Source organism: Musca autumnalis, unplaced genomic scaffold, assembly GCF_047663935.1.
Source record: "Musca autumnalis isolate F117 unplaced genomic scaffold, ASM4766393v1 scaffold_2, whole genome shotgun sequence".
Lineage (NCBI taxonomy): Eukaryota > Metazoa > Arthropoda > Insecta > Diptera > Muscidae > Musca > Musca autumnalis.
Genome location: NW_027411755.1, coordinates 182,383,864 through 182,400,588, shown reverse-complemented (window position 1 = coordinate 182,400,588; position 16,725 = coordinate 182,383,864). Strand labels below are relative to the sequence as shown.

The 16,725-nt window shown below is 40.1% G+C and overlaps 1 protein-coding gene across 1 annotated transcript in view; it reads left to right on the top strand.

Annotated features, from left to right (window-relative positions):
- The window catches only part of LOC141394970 (meiotic nuclear division protein 1 homolog), a 139,783-nt gene that overhangs the window by 62,227 nt on the left and 60,831 nt on the right, over nucleotides 1-16,725 (top strand). The gene's annotated exons all lie outside the window — the stretch shown is intronic.

The window sequence follows — 16,725 nt, the reverse complement described above, 5'->3', positions numbered from 1 at the left end:
AAACACAACAAAGTTAATGAGAACATAAAACACTAAAACCATAAAATCATCCATTGCAGAATATCCAAAAGGAGGATGTGTGAGGAAGGGAGGCCGGAGGCTAGTGTATGTGTATGTGTGGTGACAATGAAAGAAATATTATTATCTTAAGGATGTGTGAAGACACTTTTAGTAGCTGGTAAAATTAACTCAAAAGAAAAATAGTGTTTTGATTTGTTTAGGGGGAGAGGATGGGGTGGTTTTTGTGTGATGGTTGCCAAAACAGATACGGAGTACATTACATCTTTGTAATTGTTAGAAAATTACTTAACAAAAAATGATATGGAGATACATTTCTATGGGAAAGCTTGATAGTTAACAGACAAATAAATAGTTGATAATGGGGGAGCAATGAACGTCGGTTTATATTACAAAGAATTCTCGTTTGAGTTTTGTTAATTACGTACCGAAGCCATAGATTTGGCAGTTATTCGAATTATTAGCAAATCTCCAGCAATGCCAGGAAGCAGCTGTTGAAATGCTACTACCTCTGGGCCGCCGCCTGATTACCTCGGTGCTGGGAACAGATCATTTTCAAACAATGTTTTCGAAGGTTCCAGGGCAGCTATCATAAACAACGGCCCTAACAATTCTAGTCTACAAGAATAAAATCGACAACCATATATTATCCGACTGGTTTTATTTAATTTCGTGTTTCGTCGTGCGCGTTCACCCATAAGAACGTTAAATACTTGGGTTTGGGCGTCGGGTTAGTAACCCTCCCCTAGAAAAAACTATGAAAAAACGAAAGAAAAGAAAAACAAAACCCTCTAAAGTTGACGAACCCCGAAAACGTTTTAAGGACCATGATCTGCGAATCTCCACTGGAATGTTCGCCCTCTTTATAGAGATGGTGCAGTTTACGCATTGGCCGATGTACTTAAAAAGTACAAGGTTGACTTTACTGCCATACAGCAAATACGATGGATTGGGAAAGGTGTCACGACAACACCTAAAGGTGACGCACTGTATTATAGCTGCCATGACAAAAATTATGAGTTTGGTTGCGGATTTGTAGTTGGGCGGAGGTTAAAACATTTGGTCTCCATCTTCACCCCAGTGAATGAAAGACTCGCTGCAATTCGATTAAAAGCAAAATTCTTCAACATCAGCTTTATTTGCGCTCATGCTCCCACTGAAGACGAGGAAGAACAGACCAAAGATATATTTTACGAGAAGAAACTTATGACCGTTGCCCTGCCCATGACATTAAAATTATTCTAAGCGATTTTAATGCCAAAATTGGAAAAGAGAATATCTTTGGCCCAAAAGTCGGGAAATTCAATCTATACAGTGAAACATCTGACAATGGTATGAGGCTGATAGACTTTGCAGCTGCAAAAACATGGTAGTTAGCAGTACCAGATTTAGGCATCTCCATATTCATAAGGGCACCTGGCTGTCTCCAGATCAAAGAACAAGTAATGAAATCGATCATGTTGTGATAGATGGAAGACATTCATCGAGCGTGTTGGATGTAAGATCGTTCCGAGGAGCAAACATAGATTCGGACCACTACCTTGTTGCAACAAAGGTACGTACCCGTCCAAACGTTGCAAATAAAGCACGAACAGATACAACACGGAAGTTGGACATCGATAAGCTGCAAACACAACAGATAGGCACAGCATATTTTACTCAACTAGCCCAATTGCTTAATGAAAGCACTCCTCGTCCCGATAACATATCAACACAGTGGCAAAATATTGCCCACTCCATGCAAACAGCCGCAAAATCCATACTTGGATACCAGAGACCTCCACCAAGGAATCCATGGTATGACCAGGAGTGTCGTTCAGCTACCGCTATCGGGAGAAAGGGAGAGAGGAGAAACGTCTTTTCCGCAGGAAAAAGAGACAGAGATGGAAAAGCGGGAGTGTGAACAAAGCGAAATGTACAGGAGACAGAATGAAGTCCGAAAATTCTACCAAAGAGTGAAACATCAAACTGATGGCTTTGGAACTGGCACATCCTCCTGTAAAGACCATCAAGGTAATCTGCTAACTGATACAGATAGTGTGGTAAGGATATGGAAAGAACATTTTTCCAAACTGTTGGTATCCAATAGTAGCGAAGTCGAAGAAGATACCACAGATCCAATCCCAGAAGATGGTATTGAATGTATACCACCCGGCCAAGATGAGGTAAAGACAGCAATAAATCGGCTGAAGAATAATAAGGCAGCAGGAGCTGATGGCCTACCAGCCGCTGATAAGGTGTATGCATCAGCTAGTTAGCTCCATCTGACAGGAAGAACGCGTACCCGACAATTGGAACCTGAGCATCCTGTGTCCCGTCCATAAGAAAGGAGATAAGAGTTTATGCTCCAACTATGGGGGCATAAGTCTTCTCCCTATCGTCTACAAGATAGTGTCAGGGATATTGTGCGAACGACTAAAGCCCATGGTCAACGAAATAATTGGACCATACCAATGCGGCTTTAGACCTGGCAAGTCCACCATTGACCAAATATTTACCCTGCGGCAAATTCTGGAGAATACCCAAGAAATGCAGATCGACACCTACCACCTTTTTGTCGACTATAAAGCTGCCTTCGATAGCCCGCTACGTTCAAAGGTATTCCAAGCCATGTCTGAATTTAGTATCCCCGCAAAGCTCATTCGGCTTTGTAAAATGACTATAACTAACACAAGATCTTCAGTTAAAATAGGAAAGAACCTCTTCGAAGAGTTTTGTACCAAAAGAGGTTTCACTCAAGGAGACAGCCAGAGATGGTCTGTGTGCTGATTTTTTAGGTTTTCGACCCGTTGCCTTTGGGGACCCGTTGCCTTTCGTTAATGTTAGATATAAAGGGCTCCAAAAAATTGGCCTGAGAAACCAAAACTCTTTTGGGGGTTCGATCTACTAACCGAATACTGTCACCTCCACTTGGAATTTTCGACATCCCAGACCATGGCCCGAAAATTGTTGCACAGTGTAATAAGACCGCAGGAACCGAAGACTTACCAGCCGAACTGTTCAAAACTGGATGTGACGATAAGGTGTAGGCATCGGCTAGTTAGCACCATTTGGAAAAAATAACGTGTATCCGATGATTGGAGCACCGTGCCGTCGAGATATTTATCTTACAGCAAATCCTGGAAAAGACCCAAGATATGCAGATCGACACTTGCCATATATTTGTCGATTATAAAACACTCCTATACATACGTTCAAAGGTATTCCAAGCCGATCCTCAGATAAAATAAGAAAGAACATCTCCGAGAAGTTTAGTACCAAAAGAAATTTCAGACAAAGAGGCAGCCTTTCGTGTTACATCTTCAACATCCTGCTGGTAAAGGTTATACGATGTGCAAAAGTTAAAAGTAATGGAACAATATACACCAATAGCTAACTCGAACCAACTGTGGAAGTTGGTACCTAAAATTTGAGTCTGGACCAATCAGAATCTACCTGCGAGAGTAGTCTGGCGAATTTGCCATTTTAGTTGGTGCCGCCGAGGTTTCTTGGAGCTTTTATTACGTTATCTCAGGAAGTATGGACTTGTCACCGAAAAATTTGTACCATCGTAAAGGGGCCAAAAGGATAATTTACTGAAAAAAATTCAAGGCGATCTGAGAGGAGATCTTAAGCTTCACGTTTTCTAAATTTTCGATATAGTCCATCATGAACACCGTTTTAGCTAAAAATGTTGAACTTTTGTGGGGGAGGTATAGGAAGGAGTGGACCGATATGGCCAATCTTCTAAATTTAACTAAATTTGGGTAGAATATTCTGAATGCCAAATTGTGGATCCGATCTGTTGCTTCGTTCGAAAGTTATCGTGGGCACCAGCCACACAGTGAGGCAGATGGAAGGACACTGTTCAATCGACTTCAAACTTACCACCTGTTCTTGTAACTAATTTTTGTTCATTCGTCTATACATATTCGTAATAATTTGGAAATCCATAGCTCTGCCCCCAAATGACATAAAAGGCTAATTTTTCGTGGATGCGTTCCATATTTTGTAAAGAATTACTCATTTAAAAATCAGCGCTCTACATTAGCTGAACCATTACATAACATTTGTTCTATAAGCCGAACTAAGAAAAAAATCTCCAATTCTCTTTGTTTACTGCTTCGCTTTCTGGAATACCGCGCCTTTTCATCTCTTCATCTACTTCTTTGCTCCATCTAAGCTTAGGCCCTGCAATTCTGCGTGCACCGCCATGTGGCACGTATTTATACGCCTTTTTAGCGGGTTCATCATCGCTCATTCTTATGATATGGCCTAGCCAACGCAATCGTTGCATCTCGATACGTTGTCGTTGTATAGCAGATACAGCTCCTGGTTCATACGACGTCGATATTCACCGTCAACTCAGATTGGCCCATAGATCTTTCGAAGAATTTTTCTCTCAATCACACCAAACACTACCTTGTCTGCTTGCGCATGTACCCAGGCTTCGGAACCATACCTCAGCACAGGTAGTATCAGTGTTTTGTAAAGCGTTGTTTTTGTTTGACGAGATGTGGCATTATTCCTAAACTGCTTACTCAGCCCGAAGTAGCATCTGTTGGCCAACACTATTCTTCTTCGTATTTCACAACTGATGTTGTTGGTTGTGTTTACGGCGGTGCCGATGTAGACGAAGTCCTTTACTACCTCAAAATTATAGGAACCAACGTCAACAGTTGGCCCGATCTCTATGGACGCATTGTGCGACGACACCATTAACTTTGTCTTCTCGCCGTTTACCGCCAGACCAACTTTAGAAGATTCCCTTTCGACTTTTGCAAAGGTGTAAGTTACTTCCTTTACCGATCGATGTCAATGTCGTCGGCATAAGCTAGTAACATATGGCTGTTCATGTACATTGTTCCACTTCTTTTGACCTTCGCGTCTCGTATGACCTTCTCCAGCAGGATGTTGGAGGAAGATCACAGGAAAGGCCGTCTCCTTGTCTGAAACTTCTTTTGGTAATAAACTCTTCGGAGAGGTTCTTTCCTATTTTAACCGAGGACCGAGTATCAGTTAATGTCATTCTACAAAGCCGAATGAGCTTTGCAGGAATAACAAAATCAGACATGGCTTGGAACAGCTGTGAACGTATAGGGTTGTCGAAAGCTGCTTTATAATCGACGAAAAGATGAAAGGTGTCGATCTGCATTTCTTGGGTCTTTTCCAGGATTTGTCTCAAGGTAAATATCTGGTTAATGGTGGATTTGCCCGGTCTAAAGCCGCATTGGTAAGGTCCAATTATTTCGTTGACCATAGGCTTTAGCCTCTCACACAATATGCCAGATACTATCTTATATTCAATAGGGAGCAGACTTATGCCCCTGTAATTGGAGCACACAGTCGCTTGTGGACTGGACATAGGACGCTCACGTTCCAATAGCTGATGCATACACCTTATCAGCGTGTCACCTCCGGTTTTGAACAGCTCGGCTTGCAAGCCATCGGCTCCTGCTGCCTTGTTATTCTTCAGCAGGTTCATTGCTGTCTTTACCTCATCCTGGCTGGGCTGTATACATTCAATACCATCTTCTGGGATTGGATCTGTGATATCTTCGCCGTCATCGCCACTATCGGATACCAACAGTTTGGGAAAATGTTCTTTCCATAACCTGACCACACTATCTGTATCAGTTACCAAGTTACCTTGCTGGTCTCTACAGGAGGATGCGCCTGTACCAAAGCCATCAGTTTGATGTTTTACTCTTTGGTAGAACTTTCGGACTTCATTCTGGCTCCTGTACATTTCTATTTTTTCACACTCCAGCCTTTCCATTTCTCTCTTTTTCCTGCGGAAAAGACGTTTCTCTTCTCTCCTTTTCTCCCGATATCTCTCTCGTGCGCTACGCGTTGCTACTGATTGTAAAGTAGCTCTATATGCCGCATTTTTCTCTTCGGTAGCAGCACGACAGTCCTGGTCATACCATGAATTCCTTTGTGGAGGTCTCTGGAATCCAAGTATGGATTTTGCGGCTGTTTGCGTGGAGTGGGCAATATGTTGCCATTGTGTTGTTATGTTATCGGGACGAGGATCGTACATCTAACACGCTCGATGAATGTCTTCCATATATCACAACATGATCAATTTGATTATTTGTTCTTTGATCTGGAGACAGCGAGGTGCCCTTATGAATATCGAGATGCTTAAATCTGGTACTGCTAACTACCATGTTTCTTGCAGCTGCAAAGTCTATCAGCCTCATACCATTGATGTTTCACTGTGGAGATTGAATTCCCCGACTGTTGGGCCAAAGATATTCTCCTTTGCAATTTGGCATTAAAATCGCCTAGAATAATTTTAATGTCATGGGCAGGGCAACGGTCATAAGTTTCTTCTAAGCGCTCGTAAAATATATCTTTGGTCTGTTCGTCCTTGTCTTCAGTGGGAGCATGAGCGCAAATAAAGCTGATGTTGAAGAATTTTGCTTTTAATCGAATTACAGCGAGTCTTTCATTCACTGGGGTGAAGCTGGAGACCAGATATTTTATTCTCCGACCAACTAAAAATCCGCAACCAAACTCATGTTTTGTATCATGGCAGCTTTAATATAGGGCGTCACCTTTAGTTGTTGTTGTGACGTCTTTCCCAATCCATCTTATTTCCTGTATGGAAGTAATATCGGCCTTGTACTTTTCAAGTACATCTGCCAATGCGTAAACTGCACCTTCTCTATAAAGAGTGCGAACATTCCAAGTGCAGTTTCGCAGATCATAGTCCTTAAAACGTTTGCGGGGTTCGTCAAAAAAAAAAAAAAAAAAAAAAACGAAAAACTGCATTTGCGCTATGTAAATCGATATACAAAATTTGACAATTCGTGTGAGATGAATAATTTTTTTACAAAACAGGGTGCAAGTCGATACTTCTTGAGATAATGTACCAAAAGCTATATAAAACCCTGCCTTACGAATTGAGTTTCCGATTTGGTTGAAACTTTGCACATAGTACAAATTCCTTCAAGGTTACCTAAAGTTCCGGACGCGTACCAACTTCAGAAAATTTTAACATTTTCGCTTGTGTGCAGTTTGAGGATCCTTTGGAAATTTTTAACCGTTTACGTGGATATTATGTTTTTCCATTACCTACATACGCCTTAAAGCTTAACACAAAGAATACAACTTGGCGGGTGCGATGGGATTGTAAGCTAAACAAGCAAATCTTTGTTTCAAGAAAAAGACAAACTAACTAAATTAGCTCCAAAGAAAAGAACAACCAAGGGGATGAAGGCGAACCGGTCATTATGTACCTACCACCTTTGTTACAAACCCATAAATTCCCCACTCCTTTACTTGGTCATGTGTTATAAAGCAAATTATAGGAAGCGTAACAAAAGTGATTTTTAATGGATTCACACACTCACCATAACCTAGGAAGAACAACTACCTTCAAAATACACACAACAAGTACTCCCCCCTTTTCTTGGAATGTTTGTATATTTACTCTTCATAGATCACGCTTCAACTAACTGGCGAATTGAATGGGTTGATAAAGTTTATCTATTTACTTTCACTGTTTTGACGAGCTGGCTTGGTTGGGCGGGAGGCATTACAGGCCGTTTCTTGTTTGTTAGGACAACAATGTGAAATGCAAAAACTTGGCATATGTTTAAATAAAAATTGAAATTTTTCTGGTAAACATTGAAAACTATGAACAAAGAATAACATTGCTCAACAAGAACAACAACAACGGCAACTATTGTTATGTTGGTTGGCATTGCTAACGAAAGGTTAATGAAATCTTGGAAAAAGTTTTTACAACAATCCCAAGGATGTATGGCGTATACATGCATGATTCACATACACAGACATGTACGAGTAGATGTAGTAGTGAGGTTGGGGATACAGTGGAATATTTTGTTAGTTACTTACCAGTCCAGTAATAATAAGTAGACTTGATAAAGTTAGTGACCCAACGTTTCAAACAAGGCCTGAGGTTAGTACTTTAGAGTCCACTTCGACTTAGTCAGGGGTCCACTTCGACTCACAAGCGTTTTCTGATGCGGTCTGTTAAGGTTGAGACCTAATATGTGTGGAAATGGCGTGCAGTGCTGTTGTAGTAACATGCTGCTTCCGTGTTAATGATTCGGAACATCAGCTCATGACGCTAATTTGCTTATCCTTCTTTCGGGAATCGTGCGAGAGACTTCAGCAGTGATGATGTCTCGCAAATTCCTGCATGCAACTCAAACCTCAGATGTATTGGACTGTTCTCTGAAGGATTGGATGATGCATTCTCTGAAATATTGGAAATTGGCTTTCCTATGATTAGGAAATGTACGGCGATCAGAGTTTATGATATCGGATGGTCCGTCGATGGATGTGAATATATTGAGATGGTCCGACCTTAGCAAAATCATGGTCAGGGGTTACTTTCTTTCCCGGCAAGGACCACAAGAATCAGGAGCAGGCATTCCGAGACCTACCGCTCCCAAAATAAACATATGAACGAACATGCTGATAATATAGCGCGGGCGATAGTAGCTAAACCTAAAGAATAGGCGAAGACAGTGTCGGAAGTCACCGTGTACGTCATAAAACCATGCCTTCACACTAAACAATTTTTGCCGAGGGCTCTGATATTAGATTCTTTTAAGAGGTTTTCCAAAGTTTGTTCAGAAAATTTACGGAATTCTCAAAATTTCCCTCAGATATTGATGTGATTTTCAGCAAGATTTCTTTTAAGTATTTCTGCACACTTTCGTGCGCTTGTTTTCGAAAATGTTCCGAGTAATCTGCACACACTCTAATGGGAAATTTTGATTCTTTTCTCTCTCTCTCCCGGGAACAAAACAAAAATAATTCTATTTTCTTCAGATTTTCGAATATTTCTTCAGAGTGTTATCCGAAAATCTTACGAAAATCAAAATTTTCTTCAGAAATTTGCACAAAATTTCTTTCGAATTCTAAACGAATTCGTGTTGAAACTAGAACGTTCTTTCCGAATTACCATCGACAAAACGTTCCGAATTCTGTGACCCGCTTCACACAAAAAAGTACATGTTTTCCATGCGAATTCGGAATCAGAAATGGAAACTTGTGCAGAGACTTCTTCTGAATTCGGTACGATCTCGGCAAAAATTGTTTACTGGGTTATTTCATAGAAACTGCTGCTTCGGGCAATGCTGATTGCGCGAAAATGTTGATTCATGTTTTTCCAGTGGGTCTTTAACCATTTGTCGAGTCGTTCAGATCTACAGATAGTTCTTCAAAATCTTCATCGCGAAACAATTGCCTACTGAACCAATGATCAGCCCATGAGTAAGAAATTAATGAACAGATTTTACGCTACCAATTCCGGTTTCAGGCATCAGAATAAACCCAAGAAAAGCTAGAATGAGGTTAAACTTTAGAAAAGGGATCTCACTCCTCTCAGTGAAGTGACGGAAGAGAAACTGTACGCCGTCTCTGCAGCGCCTGCTTCCTTAATCTCAGCTTCACAACAGAGGCTGCTTTAAATTAAGCATTATCCTGTACGAGCAAATCCAGTACGAAGAAGTAGTCTATGCTTGATGATCTTGTCGACCCATGGAGATCATCTTCAATGGCAACGTGGGTTCAACCCCCACCCTCCCCTTTCTCTTCGAAGATTTACTGCAGTCGAATTACAAAGTCTGCCACTTAGCAATCATCACAATTTATCCCCAAACGCAGCATCTTACACCACAAGTTGTTGTTCAGCACCAGAAGAGTCTGCTAAGCCGTATAAGAAAAGACCTCCCAGCCGAGGAGGTACCGCCAGAATTTAGGATGGGCGATGCTGCAGACGTCGTCCAAAACTCGAAATCATCCGAATGAACCGAAGGGTTTACACGGTATATCAATGGTGCTTATGCAACTGGATGAATCTGGAGTTGAGTATTTAACAAGTGTCCTTAACCTATCATTACCCACCAATATTGTACCCGAAGCTATGAAAGTTAGCAGGTCGGTTAGCAGACAAGTATGCTAGCAGAGGGGAATCGTACAGGCCGATTTCCCTCCTGTCGCCAGTAGCAAAGATTCTAGAGGCACGATGAGAAGCTGTTTTCCAGTTGGCCAACATCAACATGAATTGCATAGTACTACAACACCATTACACGTCATATCCGCACATACATATCAGTAGAGGATCGAACTTGAACAGGCCATCATGTTGGCTCTTGACCTATCGAAGGACTTCGATACAGTTAACCATACCAAGCTGTTTGAGATAGAAAGAAAGAAAAGACGACCCTCCAGCCGTGTTTGAAACGTTGGATATGCAACTATGAGTATATATGCGGACGCCAGTAATTTCTGGAATTCTGAAACAAGAAATCCAAAACCTGTAGGGTGATACAAGGGGTTCCTTAATCTCCGGAATTTTTTAATCTCTACCTTTCTGAGTAATGTATGCGGATGATTGTACGATCTTTGCCTTGGGTCCTACGTCAATGACATACATATGTGATAGTTTAAATGTATATATAGCTGACCTAGTGCAGTTCTTCCATCTGAGAATTATGAAAATATCCGCCGCTAAATCAATTGCCACACTTTTCATCACTTGTACGGCTGAAATGAGGCTCCCACTGAACATAGTGGTTGATGGTGTACTGATTTCGACCACTAACTTCCCCAAAATATTGGGTGTAACGTTCGATAGCATGTTTATGTCATTCCTTTACGTGCAAGAATCTTCAAGTTTTACAACTTTTTACTCGAAAAGAGTTCCTTTACTTCAGACACCATACAATTCATATGGAAGCAGATTACAACTTTTGCTACTTTTGCTGGTTTTACCACTTTCAAAAGTAAAGGAACAGACCATTTATTGACCTCTACAACGCAATAGGCAGGTCTGTGGTAAGATATGTGGCGCCAGCGTGGTATGCAAATGTTAACGCTACGCAGAGAAAGAAGATTCAAATCTGCTAGAATGCCGCCCTGAAGACTGCAAACGTCTGCCTCCTCATGACACCAGTGAACTATCTTCATGAGGAGGCGCAGATTTTACATTTGCGTCAGCACAACAAAATGTTGTCAATACAGTACCTGCTTGGGTGTTATCGCAGTGAGCATCCCTGTCACGATTTAATGGACAGTCTTCCCCACCCAGGAACGACAGGAGAGATCTTCATGATCTAAAGAGAGAGAGGTCCAAAGGTATAAAAGAGATCCTCTTGATCAACGAGCCTATCACACAGACATGGTTGCGCAGGCAGTACTTGGAGACCACTCTCCATTCATCGCATCAGAAGAACGCCAGTTGCCCAAGGCACACACGAGTGGTTTTAACCCAGATAAGATCGGGACGATGAAGCTGCTTCAATTTGTATTGGGCCCGCATTCATGTCGCGATGCCCAACACATTCCCGGCATATGCATTGGGACCACAAGGCACGCTGCATTTGTTAAGCTGTCCAGCTAACCCCACCCACCTGTCTCCAGTCCAGGTTGCAAAATTCTTGAGTCTGGATACAAAGGAACCAAAACCTGATAATTGAAATAATACACGAACGAACATATATGCGTTGCTACAAAAACAACAACAAAGGAGTCTTCTATAGACAGAGGGCCTTATAAAGTAGGCTTATGCAGTAGGCCGGGGCGATTTGTGTGGAAGGAAAAAAACCTTAATGGGCCCTTCGCGTTTCTGATTCCTGGGATTGAACTGAGCAAAAAAGTCTACTGGACCATATGTCTACCGCGAAAATCGAGCCTCCCGATTTTGACTTTAAGTTTTTTATTGGCGTTTTTTGGATATTTTGGCATATAACAGCCAAACCATTGAGATTTGCCAACGAACACAAATACCAAAATTGTAGCGAACACAATAATTAAGGACTCTCTAGTACATCGCGAAATTATTGGCAGTTTTGGCCTTGATAAAGTGCACATATCCAAAAAACACCAATAAAAAACTTAAAGTCAAAATGGGGAGGCTCGATTTTCGCCGTAGACATATGGTCCAGTAGACTTTTTTGCTCAGTTCTATCTCAGAAATCAGAAACGCGAAGGGCCCGTTAATTTTTTCAAATCGCCCTGGCCTATTATGCAGACAGAAGACTTCCTAAAGATAACTTCTATTTAAAAAATACTTCCTATAAGTGTATTCCGAAGGCAGAAGACGCCCTAAAAGAGTGTTCCATAGACAGAAGACACCATAAAGGAGACTTCTATAGACAGAATACCTTCTTAAGTGGTATTTTCTGTAGACAGAAGAACTCTGTGAGGATTCTTCTGTAGACAAAAGACATCCTAAGGGTGTGTTTTTTAGACAGAAGAACTCCTAAAGGGGTCTTCTATAGACAAAATACCACTTAAAGGAGTTTACTTTAAACTCCCAAGCGGTTTCTTCTATAGAGAGCGGACTTCCTAAAAATGTCTTCTCTAGACAGAAGACATTCTAGTTGCTTCCTCTTTTCCTAAATTTATAGAGAGAAATTATCCTAAAGGATACTTATATAAATAGAAGACATCCTAAGATAATATTTTATCTGCAGAAGACCTCCTAAAGGAGTCTTCTATAGACAGAAGACCCCTTAAAGAAGTATGCTATAGAAAGAATACCTCTTGAAGTATACTATAAACAAAATACAGCTTTAAGGTTCTTCTATCGAGCGAAGGCCTCCCAAAGGAGTCTTCTACCGACTGAAGTCTCCTAAACATAGAAGACCTCCTAAAGGAGAAGTCCCAAAGGGGTTTCTATAGACAGAAGACCTCCTAAAATAGGCTTCTATAGAAAAAGTTCCTAAAGAAGACTTTCTTAAGGCTCTTCCATCGACACAAGACCTCCTCTGCTATCGACAGAAAACCACATACGGAGTCATCTGTAGACAGAAGACCCATTAAAAGAGTCTTCTACAAACAGATGACCTCTTGAAGGATATTTTATCGTCAGAAGACTTTTTAAAGGAGTCTTCTATTGACTAAAGGAGACTTCTATAAACAGAAGAACTTTAGGTGGGCTTTTCTATTGACAGAAAACCACCTACGGGCTCCTCTATCGACAGAAGACCCACTTTTGTATAGACAGAAGACACCCAAAAGTGTGTCTAGAAGACCCCCTAAAGGACTCTTTTGCAGACAGAAGGCCTAATTAAAATGGCTTCTATAGGCAGACGACCTCCTATATCAATCATCTATAGGCAGAAATTTTCCTAAAGGAGTCTCCTATAGACAGAAAACTTTCTAAAGGTGTCTCCTATAGACAGAAAATTTCCCTAAAAGGTCTTCTATCGACAGAAGACCTCCTAAAGAGATTTAGTGCAGATAAAAGATCTCCTAAAGGAGTCTCTTATAGACAGAAGACCTCCCAAAGAAGTCTTTTATAGACAGAGGACCTCGTAAGGAATTCCTCTATACACAACCTCCTAAAGGAGTTTTTTTAAAGACAGAAGACCACCCAAAAGAGTATGAGTATAGATAGAAGAACTAAACAAGTAAAAAAGTATCAGTCGGCTTTGCTGACAGAGATATACCCTCAGCCTGTATAAATAAACAAATTTTTCCCGAAAAACGTATGCATTTAGGGGTTTTTAAAAATTTTGGGCGTTTGAACCAACAAAAATGTTGATTAGGATTAAAGATCGGGCTGTTTGCTCAAGAAGTAGGGAGTTGCCCCTGAAAAAAATTTTACCGTCATAATTGAGGCAGCGAATGAAAGTTTCTTCAACAAAAATCAAATTGATTCGATAGCAGGTCTTAAAATGAAGTTATCCGAAATTGTGTGTGGGAGGTACCGGATGGAGTGGACAAATATAGTCCATATTTGAACCTCATCTATATCTAGTAGATATATTAGGATGTGTAAAGTATGGACCAATTCGGCCATTCCCTTCAAGAGTTGCCGTACGAACAAAATTTTACGAACATTTTTGAACTTTTGTGGGGGAGGTACCTGAAGGAGTGGACCGATATGACTTATCTTCGAACTTAAACTATGTTTGGACAAAATATTACTAAGGCCAAATTTTGGACCGAATCGGCAGATCCGTTCTAGAGTTATCTTGCGCTCCAACCACCTCACATGGTGTCAAAGGGGGTTTTTGTAACTTTCAGCCTAAGTTCTCGGGAAGTATGGACTTGCCCCTAAAGAAACTTGTACCGTCGTATGGGGGGCAGTGAATACAAGTAGCTAAAACAAAAATCAAATCGATTCGAGAGATGGTCCTAAACTGAACTTTTCCGAAATTTTGTGTGGGAGGCACCCGAAGCAGTGGACCGATTGAGTCCATATTAAAACCTGATCTAAGTCTGGTACACGCTCCACGATGGGCAAAGTATGGACCATATCGGTTACACCCTTCAAGAGTTATCGTGCGTAAAAATTTTCCGAACATTTTCGAACTTTTGTGGGGGAGGTACCGGAAGGAGTGGACCGATATAGCTCATCTTCGAACTTAAACTAAGTTTGGACAAAATATTACGAAAGCCAAAATTTGAACCGAATCGGTTCATCCCTTCGAGAGTTATCGTGCGCTCCAGCCAGCCAGACAGACAGACAGACAGACGGACGGACATTGCTCAATCGACTCCAAATTGTCTGAAACACATTTCGTCCATACATACTTGGGGTCTAAAACCATTATTTCGATGAGGCACATTTTGCCCGTATGAAAGTGTATATGGGCAATATTATTGAAAATTTAACATCGTTGAAGCCAAGGTTTACCCCTTTATAACTCGCGAATAGTGGTTGTATATTGTACAATTTAAATGCTTTTGGATAAAATGAAATGTTTTTAGACTTGGCAAAAAATATTGGGTTTCAAAGTTGATTTGCGTGGAAGCTGTGGCTATATTTATGTTAAAAAATGGGTAAAAATGGGTTGAAGCCAACGTGTCTTTTTTGTTTTCTCTCGATTTGTGAATAAACCACACTTTTTACGATTTTCCCGTTAAAGTAAAAGTAGAAGGCAACTAAATAAGGATCATCTCACTAGTGTATAACTTCTCAAAATTTGATCTGCGTCTACCATTAAATGATGCTGATATTTTGAAGCCAGATTTTAAGTGTTTTTTGAAATTTTCTTATAATTTCGTTCCGCAAACAGGTTTTTCAAAAAATCATATGTAGGAATGAAGAACTCACGATTCTGATTTATTTGATATATGTGTCGTGAATGTAGCCTACACAGCTTCAGAGAAATCTGTATCCAAATACGAAAATTTTGTGTGAACAAATTTCTAAAAATCATATTTTTCGGGCCTAATTTTTACAATTGGCATTCGATTTACTCGTACTTGATTGCAATTTTTTTTACGTTGCGGATCTAATAAATCAATACTCGTGAAATTCCATCTACTAAAACGCTAGATACGAGAAATTCCAATGTAGGAAAATCACCTAATATTGTTGTTGAAAATATCGCGCATTTTATCGCGTATTCTGTCGGCAGCTTGCACTGCTATGAAAAAACTAGTGCAGGATCTTCCTTTTTGCGGAAACAAAGATTTAAAAACTTCACTGATAAGGGAACTACATTCATTTTATCCCAAAAATAGTGTGTGATGTTACATCCACGGTTCTTGACTGATTGCCTTGAAATAGGTATATATCGATGCAGATTTTCATGGTGACACTAAAACCGGATGCGGAAAGAAATTGTATGAACTTTGGGAAAATTAGCGATGTTTTATACAATGAACGGAAAGAAACAAAACGATTCCCGAATCGTTTCATTCTCACAACCAAAACAAAAACACAAACTTTTCAACGTAAAAAGATGGAAACCGTACGATTGGTGAAATGTAACTTCGGCTATGCTTTGCCGAGTTGTTTCATTCACCACCGAAACGACAAGTATTTTTGGGAAACGTTTGCCGTGCGTTATGGTCAATGACACACTCAGACACACACACACACAGATATGATTGCTTAACAACCCTATAAGTTAGCATCAGCATACCACAGTGAATTTTATCAACCACCAAACGTTTTTGATTTATTCACATGTGTTAAGTACTATTTAGTTTTCTATCTGTTGTTGTGGAGTTGAGTACTTTTCGCTTTTCGTTTTGTTCGTACTCACGAATGTAAACAAAACGAAACTAAACAGCGAGCTCGGCCAACGAGGGTTATGTTACGTTTTGTATTGTTCCTATGGAAAATACGAAACGAAACGATTGGAAATTTTATTTAAAGTATTTTTACGTACTCTGGTTTTATAGGGTTTTTAATGCTAAGATGCAGCCGATGCTACATATTGGCGTCCAAATTATATTTCGAAAAAAATATACAAATTAAAAGATATGGTCTTGCTGTACATGAAAATCACATGCGGACAAAACGATTTTGATAATTACGCGATTTACACATATTTTAATAATGCATATAAGTTAAAGCGGTTTATTTGAACTCTGTTTCCGTTTAAGAAGTCTAATGATTTATTTCAACAACCCGATAACTTTCCTCAATGGGAAACCTTCTATGTGAATGTAGATAAAGCAAAATCCGCCAATTTTCTTGGTAGTTTAAATAAATATAAAATAAGTACTCCTATAGAATTTTTCCAATATTTTCAACTCTAGAATGCATGTGAAAACTATTATTCCAAACCAACACAAATTCGTGCTTATTTTGGCTATAATATCCTAACTACTATCCCGATGTTTATAAGTTTGGTCTCATTTGATTCCCCGTGAAGTCTTTATTTAAAACTGTTACTTTTTTGTAATTTTTGACGGGTATATGGAGCTATATTTTCAAAAAATTCGGATTACATTTAAAATTTTGTCAATTTTTTATAAATTCCGCGAATGCTG